Below are 14,999 nucleotides of genomic sequence, written 5' to 3' on the forward strand. Positions count from 1 at the left end.
CAGATTCAGCCAATAGGAGATACATTGACTACCAAATTGTATCGTAAAAAAACATCTGGAAACACTTTGTTACACGCAGATAGCGGACATTCCAAAGCCCTTATTAAAAGCATCCCGTTTGGGGAGTTCCTCCGGGCGCGGAGGAACTGTAGTTCTGATCACAATTTTGAACTGGAATGTGAAACCATGAATGAGAGGTTTGTGGAAAGGGGATACAATCCCAGTATCATCACACAAGCTCGCGTGAAAGCCTCTAAATTCAAACATGAAGAACTACTGGTCCCTAAAGATAAACCTGATGAGGTAAACAGCAATATTATCAGATACATAACAACGTATAACTCAGGTTCTTATGATGTGAAAAAATGTCTTAAACGACATTGGGGCATCCTCAAAACTGAGTCTACTCTAGAAGAGATCGTTAATGACGTGCCCAACGTTACTTTTAGGAAGGCAGATTCCCTAGGTAACAAACTCTGTAAGAATGAAATCAGTCGAATAAGACCCTCTACCACAGAAGTGCAGGGCTTCTACACTTGCATGTCTTGCAAGGCTTGTAAATTCAGCTCCAATGTGAAAAAAGTTCACTACCCCATCACAGACGAATATAGAAACATTGAGAAACATCTTAGCTGCCTATCGGATCATTGTGTGTATGTATTAACTTGCCCTTGTGCCAAAAGATACGTGGGCAGTACGATGTTTGCTGCCAAGAAACGTGTCTTAGAGCATATGAGGGCCATACAAAACAGGGACAAGCTTTCATCCATAGCACGACACTATGAAGAGTTCCACAAAAGTAATCGTAGTTTGCTAAAATTCTTTGTGATTGATCGGATACCCATAACAATCAGAGGAGGGGATAGAATACGCAAACTACGACAGTTAGAATCCAAATATATTTTGGAACTCGACACAAAGATCCCGGTTGGTCTGAATTCCGAGGAAGAATTGTCTTGGTTTTTGGGCGAGTAGAATTCTAATTGATAATTGTTCTTCTGTGAAATTTAGGGATTGATTACTTGCATTTGGTGTATTTATGGACTTGTCTCATATACCTTCTGACAGTCATCCTTTTTAACCTATTCATGCACATTGATTTGTTTCCATTCCAATATAAGAGTAATAATTGAGTCTGGTAATAATGTGTCCCATATGTATTAACTAATGTGTTTCATCGCATCTATTATTCTTTTCAGATGGTGTTGACATGTAAGAATCATTTGATGTGAAGATATAATTCAAGTATGATTGATTATTAATATTCAACTATCAATATGGGTCCATGATAGTTCCATCACCCACTGGGGTTTATTGAGTATGATTTATTTTCCTTATTGTATTTTGGAGGATCACACGTTTATTCTACTAATGCTTATTCTGCTACCTGAATATTTACCCACTGGGGTCAGATTGTGAATTTATCTGTTTACTTGCATAACTATTGTTTTTACAATGGGGTATATTTAAGATATTATTACCCATTAGGGTTGTATTACTTACCTGGCTTCACCAAATGTAAGATAGGTATGTAATTAATGTGGTTCGACCATTTCTATTCTTGTCGACTGGCCATGAGTTTTGGCGGACTATAGGTTCCATAATTGATTGAATTTTTGCATTTTAGTTGATCCATCTGTAAAGAGAGGTGGACTGCCTTCTTTCACTTGGTGAAGCAATTGGAAGTTTCTTCTGCGAATTGTCATTTACTATTTGCCGACACATACTAATGTGTATACAGATACATATATTGACTGATGGTTCTTCGATAATTGCAGTAACAGTGACACTATTATAAGGATAGCAGCATTTTCGCATTCACGAAGTGTCAATAAAGTTTTGTGTATATATAAAAAAACATAAAAAAACATAAAAAAACATATGACAGAATCAGATGTTGATGTACGCATGAGATGAATTTGCGGATGCGATTATCTCGAGACAACAGTATACAATGTGGTTTAGGTACTCCTTTTCCTAAGATGGTACTTTTGTTACAATATGCACAACAGCATATATATAGTAAGAAATCTGTGGCGGTGGTATTGTACGTAATTATGTCATTATTTAATTTGGCGACCGTATGGTACATAATATGCGGACAGCAATGTACATTTGTTCTTATTGAGAAACAAATGATTTAATTAATTTGACAAACTTGTAATGTAATTAATTGAGTACCTGTTTTGGAGTATTTCACCATTCAAAAATGGCCGACGCATTGGGAATGAAATGGTATCAATGTGCTGTTGTTCTGTTTCCGTTATGTCCTTCTTTTGTTTTGCTTTACTTGGCGTTCACGCCATGCGTAGTAAATTATGGATTGTATAAATGTGACATATCGGGAAAACAGTTTTACCCGTGATCAAGGCGGTAACGCCGAAACGCGTTGGGCATGAGCGGCTTGGCTATTGAAAATAAACGACTTTGAAGCCCCGTGATCTGGAGCGTGCTTTCTTTGGTAAGGAGTGCATGGAGTGCCTTTTGGCATTGTCGAACTGAATGGATGACAGGGAGCCTTGGACCCTGTAATGCACCGCTGTGCAAGTGTCCCGGTAACTTCTAAGGATGTGACTCGCAATATATATATATATATATATATATATATATATATATATATATATATATATATATATATATATATATATATATATATATATATATATATATCTTAGAACATTACAGGGCTGTAAAGAATCTTGATCAAGCATAGCCTGTTGCCAGACACTGGGCTAGGATGCATCAACAAAATGCTGACCTTCTTGCTTTCTTTGCTGTTGACAAGATCGAAAGGTCTGTCAGGTGTGGGAACAGAGAACAACGTCTGTGGCAGAAAGAGTCAGAATACATCATTCTGCTCGGCAGCAAGCTCCTGGGAGGTTTGAATGAGAGTGAGGAGCTTTGTATACACATCAGCTGATGTGGTACTTTACTGAAGTTATTTCATTTCGTTTTTCCTCTAGTTCTGTCCAACCCCCATTTTGATTATTACAAAAGGGCTCTCTCCTACAGTCCCCTGTGGGATCTCAAGATATGTTTCTCTTGTTTCCCTCACAGACCTTATTCCCCTCATACACAGCTCATGCGTTTTTGTTTTGAGCTGTTCTTCTTCCTTTGTTTTCACTAGTATAGGCACTTCAACACGATTATGCTCCCTTCTGAGGAGGGTGAACACTGCTCTGCTGGACGTGTTCTGAGACTTAGGGCTGTGATTTTTTCAAGTCGAATCATGAGTTTGTTGGATATTAGCCACATGGCCTGAGTGTATGTAATTCTATCATATATTATATCATGTGTTTCATTTTGTTTCATTGAATTTTGGTGTGAGTTAGTGGGTTTTACAACACATTCAATATGGACAATGTGGTGATTCAACAGCCACAACATAACATAGGATTATCTAACAGCGGGCAAGTTGAAAAATGTTATGTGATCATGAGATTTTTTTGATGGTTTAGCCACTGGTTTGTCATATGACTTTGCATTTTTCAAGTGTTGTCGTATTCCTGCTGGAAATAGGTCACTTGGCCATTATTTGTGTGTGAGTTTTTGCTAATATTGCTATTTCACCAATATTGTCACAAATATTGTTTCACAATATTATTTTGTTCTGCCCGCCAACACTATTTGACATGTTGAAAATATGATTTTTATCAATATCTATTTAATATTTTTTGTATAATCCTCTGACTTTATATGCATTACCCCTATTTGGTCTCCTTTAAATGTATTCTAAGCTCTGTGATAAGTTCATAGTATTTTCTTTATGTTTAACTCTTGTGAAGTTATTTCTATGGTGGACGGGGCACTATTTTCAGATGTGGCTGTGACGAAGACCTGTTTAAGTTGCAACGCATTGCCTGGAATAAATCTTTTTGAAAGAAGTATGCTGAGTGCAGTCATCCTTGTGCCCCACTGATATCCGAGGTGCTGCATTTTCATATCTATATATATCTATATATATCTATATATATATATATATATTAACGAAAGCTCGCCCTACGCCTCCATGCCACTCCGCTGGAACAAAGCGAGAAAGGACCCAAATAGGTGCTTGATTAGTTTATTGTTACAAGCAACACTCCACCATGACGCGTTTCGGCAGCTCCTCTGCCTTGATCACATGACAGCGCTTACACGGAAGGATATCATTTTTAAAGTGCAATTGTAAGGTCACATGATGCAATGGACATAGAAAACAGAAATATGTAATTACAACAGTAAGTAACTCGGAAAAGAGACATCAGGCTTTACAATTCTGTCGCTGAATGCCTACCATTTTACGGTGTCCTAATTGTTATGTCAACTATTATAATAGTATTTCAGGGTGCCATACGTAAAGAGTCTCTTAAGAAGTTAATTAATGGCATAAATGCCAGAGACATACGAGTTTCCATTTTTTAACATACATTGCAGAACATATTTACATGGGACCCATGTGATAAAATAAATATAACCGTGCATCCGATAAAATTGTAAAAGAAAGTTAAGAACTAGTTAAAGAACCGGTGTTAAAGTGTAAAGTGTCAGTGCATAAAAAGTATATAAAAGGTATATAAAGAGACTGGTTGTTAATATGTGACCTCCCAGTTTGTATAAATATAATGGTAACAAGGATGGTTCTAGTGTCACAGACTAATGTTGTCTGAGCTATGTATTCTGACTATAAATATCGCAGACTCAGGAAAATAATTTTCTTGGCCGTATGTTCAAATGGCGTATAAAAAATTGTCTCATGCACATAGTATATGTAATCCGGGGGGTTAGATTATTGCCGGTCATTCCTAGCTCATCTAATGTGAGTATAGGTGGCACAACAAGAATGAATACATGTATAGAATATATTAATTATATAAATATATAAATAAATATAAATAGATAAATTCTTAAAACATACACATATTATTTGTAAAAACCTCCCCTAGCAAAGTAGGTAAAATACCAACATTGTAACATACCATTGTTATCTGTGCAAAATAGATCAGTTTTACAAGACCTTGGATTACCAAGTCGTGGGATATTTAAACAATTTGGCTGAAGGGAGAGATAAAAAATTCAAACAATGATAGTAAAATATGTAAAGTGTAAAATACAAGTATGTTAAAAAGATTTTTTTGTGCATAAATATATTAAAAATTATTATATTAAAGAGAATCTTCCATATAAATATACAATCCTAACATACAATACTACCATTTTGTTGAATCCTCTTCATCCCTAGCAATAGATGTAAAAAAAGAGAGGAATGACAGCTTAACTGGTGCAGATGTCTCTAGTCAAGGTATGTATGCAGATCATCGCTAGTGTTAAGCCCCCCTGGATGTTTGGTATCCAGTTCTAGAATGTAACGTGTTTCAAGACGCCTGAGTTTTAGTTCCAGATCCCCACCTCTGCCAAGTATTTATATATATATATCATTCAACAAATTCAGTCCTTGGTGGGTGGAACACTTTACAGCTGGTGCTCGCCAGGGGCGTAACACAGGCCCCCACAGACCCCGCAGTGCGGGGGGGCGCCCACGCTCCAGGGGCCCCCTCACTCTAAGCGGAGGGAGACGGCTGCGCCTGCAAGCAAGCCTCTTCAGCCTTCCCAAGTCCCCATAAATTAAACTGTGCGCGCACACCATGGTGACGGCATCTAAGCCTCTGAGTCTTCCCTCTCATTCTGTCTCGCTCCTCAGTTAGTGAAAACCGAGACTTCAAGAAACGGGTATTACCCTCTCTTTCCTCCTTTCGTTTATTTGCTCCCCTGTGAAATGGATCCAAAAAAGAATAACATTTTTGCTGGAAACGTCTTTTTCTGACACAAGTGCAGCCTCCGGGTGGAGAGAAATAAAACATTCCAAATATGAAAAATATATAACTAACTAAAGCAAGACCGAGTGGTTGCAAGGTGGCCAGATTGATTTATTCACACCTAAACACATTAGCGCCACTTTACAGTGTTTGCCAGTGAAGTGATACTTTTGTTTTCTCATCTCTCTTTGAGCAACATTGTTTCCCTGTGTGGGAAAGTGCACCTTGCCTGGATGTACTGAAATACCTGCTTGATGGGTGAATTGGAAAATAAAATGCGTACAGCGACTGTGTGTTTACAAATGTGGTCTTTTTAAATCATACTGCCTATGTTTTGAAAGAATATAAGCAATGGGCACTGAAACGGGTCCCTTCCGGGCCCTGTAGTCATGGCCTTACCTTTTCACGCAAAAGCACTCACTAATTTCAGAATAATGAGTGTAAAAGGAAAAAAGTTACCATGTTGTTCCTGCTTACATTTCACATGCTTTACTTAATCTTGCATTCCCTATGAGTGTTTGCTTTTTCTAGGTTGTTGTTTATTTTTTTTAGGCAGCATATTGCTCTTGTCTAGTGCGTAATTAGAATTGAGTCACATCCAGGTGTTTATAGCGAGTCAGTGCAGTGCAAGTTTCTCTAAGCGGGGCAGTATGGTGTTCAGTGGGGGAGAGGATGTGGCGCTATGGTCAGAGATGCTGAAGTGGAACTGGTGAACCAGGTTCCTCCTTAATGACCAGGCTCCCAGACCACTCTCCTGAGGGAGCACATTCCTGTGCTACACCTTAGAAGGTGCCGCAAGATCTTAAAAGCCCTGGTGTCTTAGCACCAGCAGGTGGACCCTAGCGGAGGCAAGTGTGGATTAACCTTGAAGGCCTGTCCACCACTATCCATGAAGTTCAACTCCAGTCTTGGGGACAGACCTATGAAGCAGCACACCATAGAGTGGCAGTGACTCTGTCACTGAGGTCACAGGACCCTTGAGCAGGGTGGCTCTAGGGCAGTACGACCGCACCGGGCACTAACTTCAGGTGGGGGCGTCGTGTTTGTAAGTATATTATGGTTTTAAAAGCACTTGCTGCCTCCTTCCTGGCCTCCAACATTTTTGGGCAACAATAAAAATGTCTTGATAACTCCAGTGATTAATGTTCTTAGTAGAGAGAGATGGTGTTTTGTCTAGTGGAAGGTTTGACTCATGAAAAGGAATGGCAGAGGTGTAATGTGCATGCTACTAAGTTCATGTGCCATGCATATCACAAAGTGCACAGAATATGAATAGGTCAGTGGGTTACTGCTTTTGTCAGAGAGACCCTATTGTTGCTTGCAGTTAATAAGTTAAAATCCTAACATAGAACAGTGAGCTATTAACTGTCATGTAAGAGCTGCATGCAAACTCCAAGGTATAAGTTAGAGCGTTATGTTTTTTTCCCCAGTCTTCGATTATCCTAATGTTGCAAAAAAGGGTTCATTTGGGTAGAAATCAATTCTGATTATTAAAGAGAACCCCTAACCATGGTATTATGTTTTTTAATTCTGAGTTTGTGTTCTGCAGACCAATCTCTATTAAACTATGCTGCCTACTAGTATGGTTGTCATGTGACTCCTACACCTTGTAATCCTTTGTCTTATGTAACATTTCCTACACAGTGATTTACACACATATGAATGATTGTCTCTGTGTAATATGTGTGATGTAAAGTGCTCTGATACCCTACACTGTTATTAGTGGTGCTGTACATTTTCTGATACTTTATTATTTTGAAAGTTTTACACATGCTAACAGTCTCTGCAAAGATTTTTCCTTATTAGTACTAGTGGAACATACAACTGCAGCAATGAGAAAGGTGACCAGTCAACCTTTGCAAAGGGCCTTCCACTTCACAGCAGCACAAGTCAATTTTTTTAGTAACTTTTGATGCGTTTGAGCGATAAACAATTTATTAGATAAAATCGTCAGATTATGCAGCAGATGATGTATTATGTGGTAAATATGGCAAAGCAATAGTTATGTGGAAAACATTTGCAAACTAGGATATTTTCATGTTTGAACTCTCTCTCTAGGCATCTTGAAGCTGGAAAACTCCTGCATCCATCCCAAACTGGGTTTCGCCCCTCTCAAGGGACTGAAACTTACTGGCAGTCGCGGAAGACTCTAGAAGGATTCTTGATGCAGGTGGTTCTCTAGCAGTGATATTGTTAGATCTCAGCGCGGCATTTGATATGGTTAATCACTGTATCCTAATGCATCGACTCAAAGATCTGGGTGTGACAGGAACAGCCCTGAATTGGCTGTGCTCTTTCCTCGAGGGTAGATCCTTCCAGGTCTTCGAGGGCGAGGCCATTTCAAGCCCTAGGCCCCTTTATTGTGGCGAGCCTCAGGGGTCGTCCCTGAGTCCCACTCTCTTTATGGTTTACTTGGCTTCTCTCGCAGACATTGTTCTACCCTTTGGGGTGCATATAATTACATATGCCGACGACACTCAATTAGTGGCGGCATTTAACTACAAAAGCAGTTCCCCTACTTGTCTTGGCCCATGCCTCGAGGAGGTGATGAGGTGGATGTGCCATTCCCATCTAAAACTGAACGGTGATAAGACCGAGCTTATGTTGCTCTGTAATCCCTCCCCCCTTGAGGTTTCCTCTATCTGGCCAGCATGTATGGGCCCTGTGCCTATCCCCAAATCCAAAATAAAGCGTTTGGGTTTTTGGCTTGATTCTGAGCTTAGCTTTTAAACCCAAACAAGGAAAGTTGTTGCCTCCTACTTCGGTATTCTAAGACTGCTGCGTAAAGTGTTGCCTTTGCTACCCCCTCAAGCAAGAAAGCTCATGGTCCAGGCACTTGTCTTATCCCGCCTGGACTATGGCAATGCTCTTTATCTCGGTAGTCCCTGTGCGGTCTTTAAGAAACTTCAAATCATGCTAAATTGTGCCGCAACGATTCTTGAGGGTACTCCAAGCCGCCAGTCAGCCAAAGCTGCACTTAGGTCTTTACATTGGCTTTCTATTCAGGAAAGAGTCCACTTTAAAGCCCTCTGCACCACCCATAAGATGCTAGGGGGTGTGGGACCGGCTATCATTTCTTCCTTTGTCCAGCCCTACCAAGCCAACAGGCGGTTACGTTCAAATGACCTCCACCTGGCGTCTGTTCCCAGAATCAAGAGGTCCAGAAGTGGCGGTCGGCTCTTCTCTTACAATGCTGCTAAACTCTGGAACTCCTTGCCGCTTCAGCTACGTAAAGAGCCAGACCACACCGTCTTCCGCAGGAGGCTCAAAACCTGGCTTTTCCCGAATTGATTGCCACAGCTTAGTGCGGTTTCTGCCCTAGCGCTGGGATGCCTTCGGGTAACCATGCGCTTTATAAATGCTATTTCATTTCATTCATTTAATTTCATTTCATTTCAACTGCTCTTGTGGAAAAAGGGAGGAGAAGTGCTGATGACAGAAACTCCATGGCTGGGAGACAAATGGCTTGCGATTCCACTTTTAAGGATATTTGGGACATTCTGTGATTGGAAATGTATCCCACTTTGTGAATGTATTTTAATGTCAATAACACATATTTAACCTTAAATAAACATGTGTATCTATTGGTTAAATTAAATAATGTAATAAGCTGTAACCGGTTAGTGAAATGGGAAACTAATACTAAAAATTGGGATATTTTGCTCTTTCTGCCACACCTCTCACTCCGCCCACTGACCCAATCCATTGGTTATTCCCGCCCTCTGATTCTCCTCCCACAGTTCATCTACTTTTTTTCTCCCACTTCGACCACTGCCTGGCACTAACATGCATTAGAGACAACTGTGGGCTTTTACCACTGGGTCTCTTAGAGAATGACACCTCAGGCCCATACACGGGGGCTAAACACAGCACGTTTCTGGGTTCTCTGCACAACGTGTTTGCTATTTGACGCCAGACTTCTGCAGCATGTGTTGAGGAAATTAAACATCCCCTTGTGCTTGTATAAAACATAGCTGCCAAGTGGCATTGGCACCATGTCGTGCCATTGGTAGCTTTTATCCAACAACACTTTGCATGCTGGAATGTTTATCCCCTTACTTAGATGGTCACAGCACAACTCCCAGAATGCCAGGCGCTGTTGGCTTAAAATCCAGGCCTGGCTGGCGGTGTCACGCGTGACGATAGAGCCATTTGGAGGCAATGGTGAATCTGTAACTTAGCAGGCGTGCCTATACTCTTAGTAAATTGTAAATACCGCCATTGTTAACACACTGAGGTCTGAGGCCTCTGTTTGTTATGAACTAAGGCCCAGTCTGGTGGTTCAGGTCAGTCCTTGTGAGGGAAGCTGCTGGGCTTGTTTTTACCATGCACTTTGAAAGTATTTTCACCTTGATGCAAGAAGAAAGTTGGATTGTTTTACAAAACATGCTTGATTTTTGTATATTGCTTGGACTGGTGATTGCTTCATTTTGCACTTTGAAAGTATTTGCACTTTTTCTTTTGCTTTACTAACTACAGTTTGTATAGATTGTCATTAGGTACTTGCTGATATGGTTTGTTTTCATTCTACATGCAGTGTTATTTATGGTGTATTGCATGCACTTGTATGTAATACGTGTACCTTGTATTTAGCATTGTTTACGCTACAGAAATGATAAATTAAAACAAACATCTGCATCAATGTTCTGAAGCATCCAAATAGTTTTCTTCCTCAGCCTTGTTTGCCTGCCTGTTTTGCAGTGCTTACTAATGAAGACATTATGATTGAAATTGCTTCCTCGGTTCACGTTATTATCATGCACAACCCTTGACAGTCGCTAGTGTGTGGCATGCAGATAATTCACCAGTCTATCTCTCTCGACTTTCACAGGATACTGAGTTATAGCTTGTGTACTTCTCATGTATATTGTCAGTCGAGTTTTTATAGAATTGCAGGTTTGGGTTGGTCTTTCAAAGTTTCAAGGTATTGGCAAGTCTATTTCAGACCCTTCATAGTTGTTCTTTGTTCTTCAGCCATAGGCAGTTCCTGAGACAATAGGACCGCTCCTTGGCATTGTTCTGATTGCTGCCTCAGTTAAATAATCTGCTTTTGACAGTATTGTTACAAAAGGCATAGCTTGTATGTTAAGAGTGTTTCCCACTTTCTCATTAGAACTTAGAGAAAGACAATATAGAGGCATTTCATTTAAATGTTGGAGGTTTCAAATCAAAATATGCTAGATTTCTGGGTGGTAGGGCAAAGTGGTAGATGGTAGGCCGCACCACCGGGGGAGGGGGCCCCCTCCATGTGCTTTGCAGGGGGGCCCCCTCAAGTTTTGTTACGCCACTGGTGCTCGGGGCGAGAAAAGGGCCCGTTCTCGCATAAATAGTTCAGCAAAACGAAGAATACGCGGCACACACCTTGCTAATTTCAGCTCTTTATTCAGACAAACTCTCCTCCTCCTACGAGTTTCGAACTTCTTGTTCTTGGTCATGGTAGTATACACAGTTGTCTATTTTCACTATTTATACTCAGTTTCCACAGATGCCCATTATGAGGCATTGTGTTCATGTTTTCAATTAACTTTATCAAACATATTTTCAATGCATGCAGCATATATACAACAACATCCTGTCAGATTAGGAAGCTTCATTATGGGCCCCTGTAGAGTCATATGTATAAACAAGGTCTTGCCATACTGCAATCTTGAATAACCACCGTGCTACTTTCATAATAAAAGCAGCGGACTCATTTCACTTTACGAGGCAATATTAATATCTGAAAGCATTACAAGAATTACATCACAATTTTTAGTTCTTCTAGACTGCGTATCAATTTGATCTAGGCTAAGTGCCTGTTGCTATTTTTACATATTCGCATTATTGCCCTGCGTCCAATGCAGCGTTCATATCTCAAAGCATTATGAGAATTATGACACAGTAACTTGACAGATATCTGTTGGACCTGTTGTTAGACTTAGTGTCAATTTTAAAATATGCTGAGTGACTGTTAATGATTTTCTACATTTTTGCCCCGCCCCCATTATTATTTAACCCTGTTCGGACTTGTTGCTGCAAATAAAACATTATGCATTGAAGAAAAAAGAGAGAACTACTGGTGCAATCATAAACAATGATTTTCAGTCCTTATTGATATTCCCATGGATTTAAATCTGAATCTCAATTGTAATTTTTTCAATTGGTATCAGTCCAACTTTACTGTTCATATTGTTTCAAAGAAGTTGTCATTTCACTATTACTCACGAGTAATGTCCAATCTGATTTTCTATAGATGAACATGCATCTCCTCATCCCCATTCAGACCTGTGGGGATCTTTGTTTTGAGCCTGATCATAAGTATAGATTCCAGGCGTCTCAGCTTGAGCGTTCTATGCCCGCCCCTTTCATGTGGAGGTATTGTGACCAGACCAGAATATTTCATGTCTAGCCATGTTTTGCCTGCATGGGTGCTCAAATGTTTTGCCATGGCGTGTGACATATCATGGTTTACAGTTGGCCGTTTGTGTTAAAGTATTCTCTTCTTGAGTAGACAGATTGTGCTGCCAATATACCTCTTTCCACAGTAGCACTCAATCAGATATACCACATAAGAAGTATCACACGTGACGGTTTCCTTGATTTCGATTAGACGTCCTTTGGGATCTCCGATTGATTTCAAATTTTGTCCAATTTTACAGGCCTTGCAACTCAAACATTTTACAAATCCCTCTGGTAACCATGATTCTTGTTTTTTCATTTCCTTTGTATCCAGTGTGCTGCAGCGAGTGGGACCACTGCTCTCAGCCAATTGTGGGGGAGTGGTGGCAAACACTACCTTGTCAGCTCAAGGCTGTAATTATACAAAAAACTCTTGATCTCCTGTAAGATAATTCAAGTCCTGCAACGAGGCTCTGTACGGCCTCTTTAAAAGAATATCAAACCACAAGACAAGCTGTTAAACAAAACTGTAGTGATCACTGTCCAGGTGCGAGGGCGCAGTGCATATAGATTGATTCCCCCTTCATATCCCTTTGAAAGTAAGAGCAGGTATGAATGTGTAGCTCGTAAGGAACCACTAGGGGGCGAATGGAGCATGAGGCACTACATGTCCCAGAAGCCTTATGGATATCAAACCGGAAGTCGAATCCGGCGTTGCCGCCCGATTCGCTACTACAAAGCCCCTCCTTTTCTCAGGATCGGGGCTTAACAAACTTTCCGGTATTTGAAGCTGATTTCCTGCAAGCGGGTGGTGTTCCCCGCTGGAGCACCAAAGTTCCTGTGTTCCGTTCCTGCATTCAGCGGCTGGAGTGGGATCTTGCCTAATTCCCCCGCCCTCGCGCTGCAAGGGTTTCCAGACGCCTTTCCCAGTGTTTGATCTGCAAGGGGTGTGCCAGCCATTTCGGATCGCAATCTCTAGGTGTCTTGCCGCGCTCGGATTACCACAGGTATTTAGGTGTGCGGGGAGGGAAAGCCGCGCAGGAGCGCTCTTCCTGGAACCACGTTTTGCCCTCCCCAGACTCCGACCAACCCTCGAAGAGCATACCAACACGTCTGATGGGTCCGAACCCATGCAAATTGGGGGAATCCGAGGCCCACTTACCATCGAGGAAAGAGAAAAAAGACGACAGCAAAAGCTATGTCTTTATTGCGGAAAAAGTGGACATTTCACCAGAGAGTGTCGAGCCCGGGCTGAGGTACCCGAAAGGGGTATTGCTTCCAGGACACAAGCAACTACACCATAAGGGGCGGAAAATTGAAGAGCCCAAGTCAGGACGGGATCTCCGCCTTGGGTTCAGGATCAGAAACAATCCCTTCTGTTCTGGCAAATACCATTCAGCCATCAGTGACCCACATGAACGTGTGTATCACTCTATGGATTACCACAGCCAATCCTCTTAGCGTATCCGCCTTGTTGGATTCCGGAGCCACCGGAAACTTCATTGACCAACATTACGCTTGGAACATGGGAGTTCCGTATGAATGAAAGAAAACCCCTAAAATCGTGAAAGCAGTAGATGGGAAGACACTGACATCTGGACCCGTCAGATACCACACTGTTCCTCTAACAATGAAGTTCGGTGAGGACCATTACGAAACCGTATAATTCGACCTCATCGATGCTCCTCACTTCCACCTCATCCTCGGCATGTCTTGGTTGACTCTGCATGATCCTGTTCTACGGTGGGAAGAACGCACCGTTTCCTTGACGTCTGCATTTTGTAAGGAGCATTGTACAAAGCAATCCATGCGCCAGGAAAATACAGCCGATACTCAGGCTGGGCTACTGGCCACAGGATGTGAAGAATTCGGGTATTGCTGCTCCACCATGTTACCGGATGTGTATAGCGACTATCAGTCGGTCTTTGACAAACAAAAAGCGACCCAGCTACCACCCCACAGGCCTTACGACTGTCGCATTGATCTCATCCCTGGAGCCGACATCCCTTGTAGTAGGGCTTACACCTTCACTGAACCTGAGACACACTACCTTAAGAACTACCTGGAAGAGAACCTAGCATCCGGCTTTATAAGACATTCTACATCCCCTGCCTTTTCCCCACTTTTTTTTTATCTCCACGAAGGACTGTGATGAGCTAAGGACATGCATTGACTACAGAGCGATCGACAAGGTTACTATAAAAAAACAGATACCTTCTGCCTCTCATACCGGTGCTGCTGGATCAACTGAAAGGCGCACGGATCTTCACCAAGTTAGTCCTGTGAGGTGCCTGTCACTTGGTACGAGTCAAGACGGGTGACAAGTGGAAAACGGCCTTCAAAACAAAATTCGGACTTTATGAGTACCAGGTGATGCCTTTCGGATTGTGCAATGCCCCTGCGGCATTTCAGTACTTTATGGACGAGGTACTACGAGGGCTTTTGGAATCCGTTTGTATTGTCTATATCGACGATATTCTTGTCCATTCAGCAAACCTCCAAGAACATGTTACTCACGTGAAAGCAGTGCTGGACCGGCTTCTGATGCACTCGTTATACGCCAAATTGGAGAAATGCCTGTTCCATGTCGAGGAAGTTGCCTTAATAGGTTATGTAATCAACGCTCAAGGCTTTCAAATGGACAATGGCTTTCACAATGGAAGGCACTGCATCATGTGAAATCCGTACAGAGCTTTCTGGGGTTTGCTAACTATTATAGATGTTTCATCAAAGACTTTTCTAAGATAATACACCCCACATCTAGTCTGCTATGAAAAAACACCCTGTTTGTTTGGAACAAGGAAGCAGACCAAGCATTTGAGGAAT

This window comes from Triturus cristatus, chromosome 7 (genome assembly GCF_964204655.1).
Source record: "Triturus cristatus chromosome 7, aTriCri1.1, whole genome shotgun sequence".
Taxonomy (NCBI): Eukaryota; Metazoa; Chordata; class Amphibia; order Caudata; family Salamandridae; genus Triturus; species Triturus cristatus.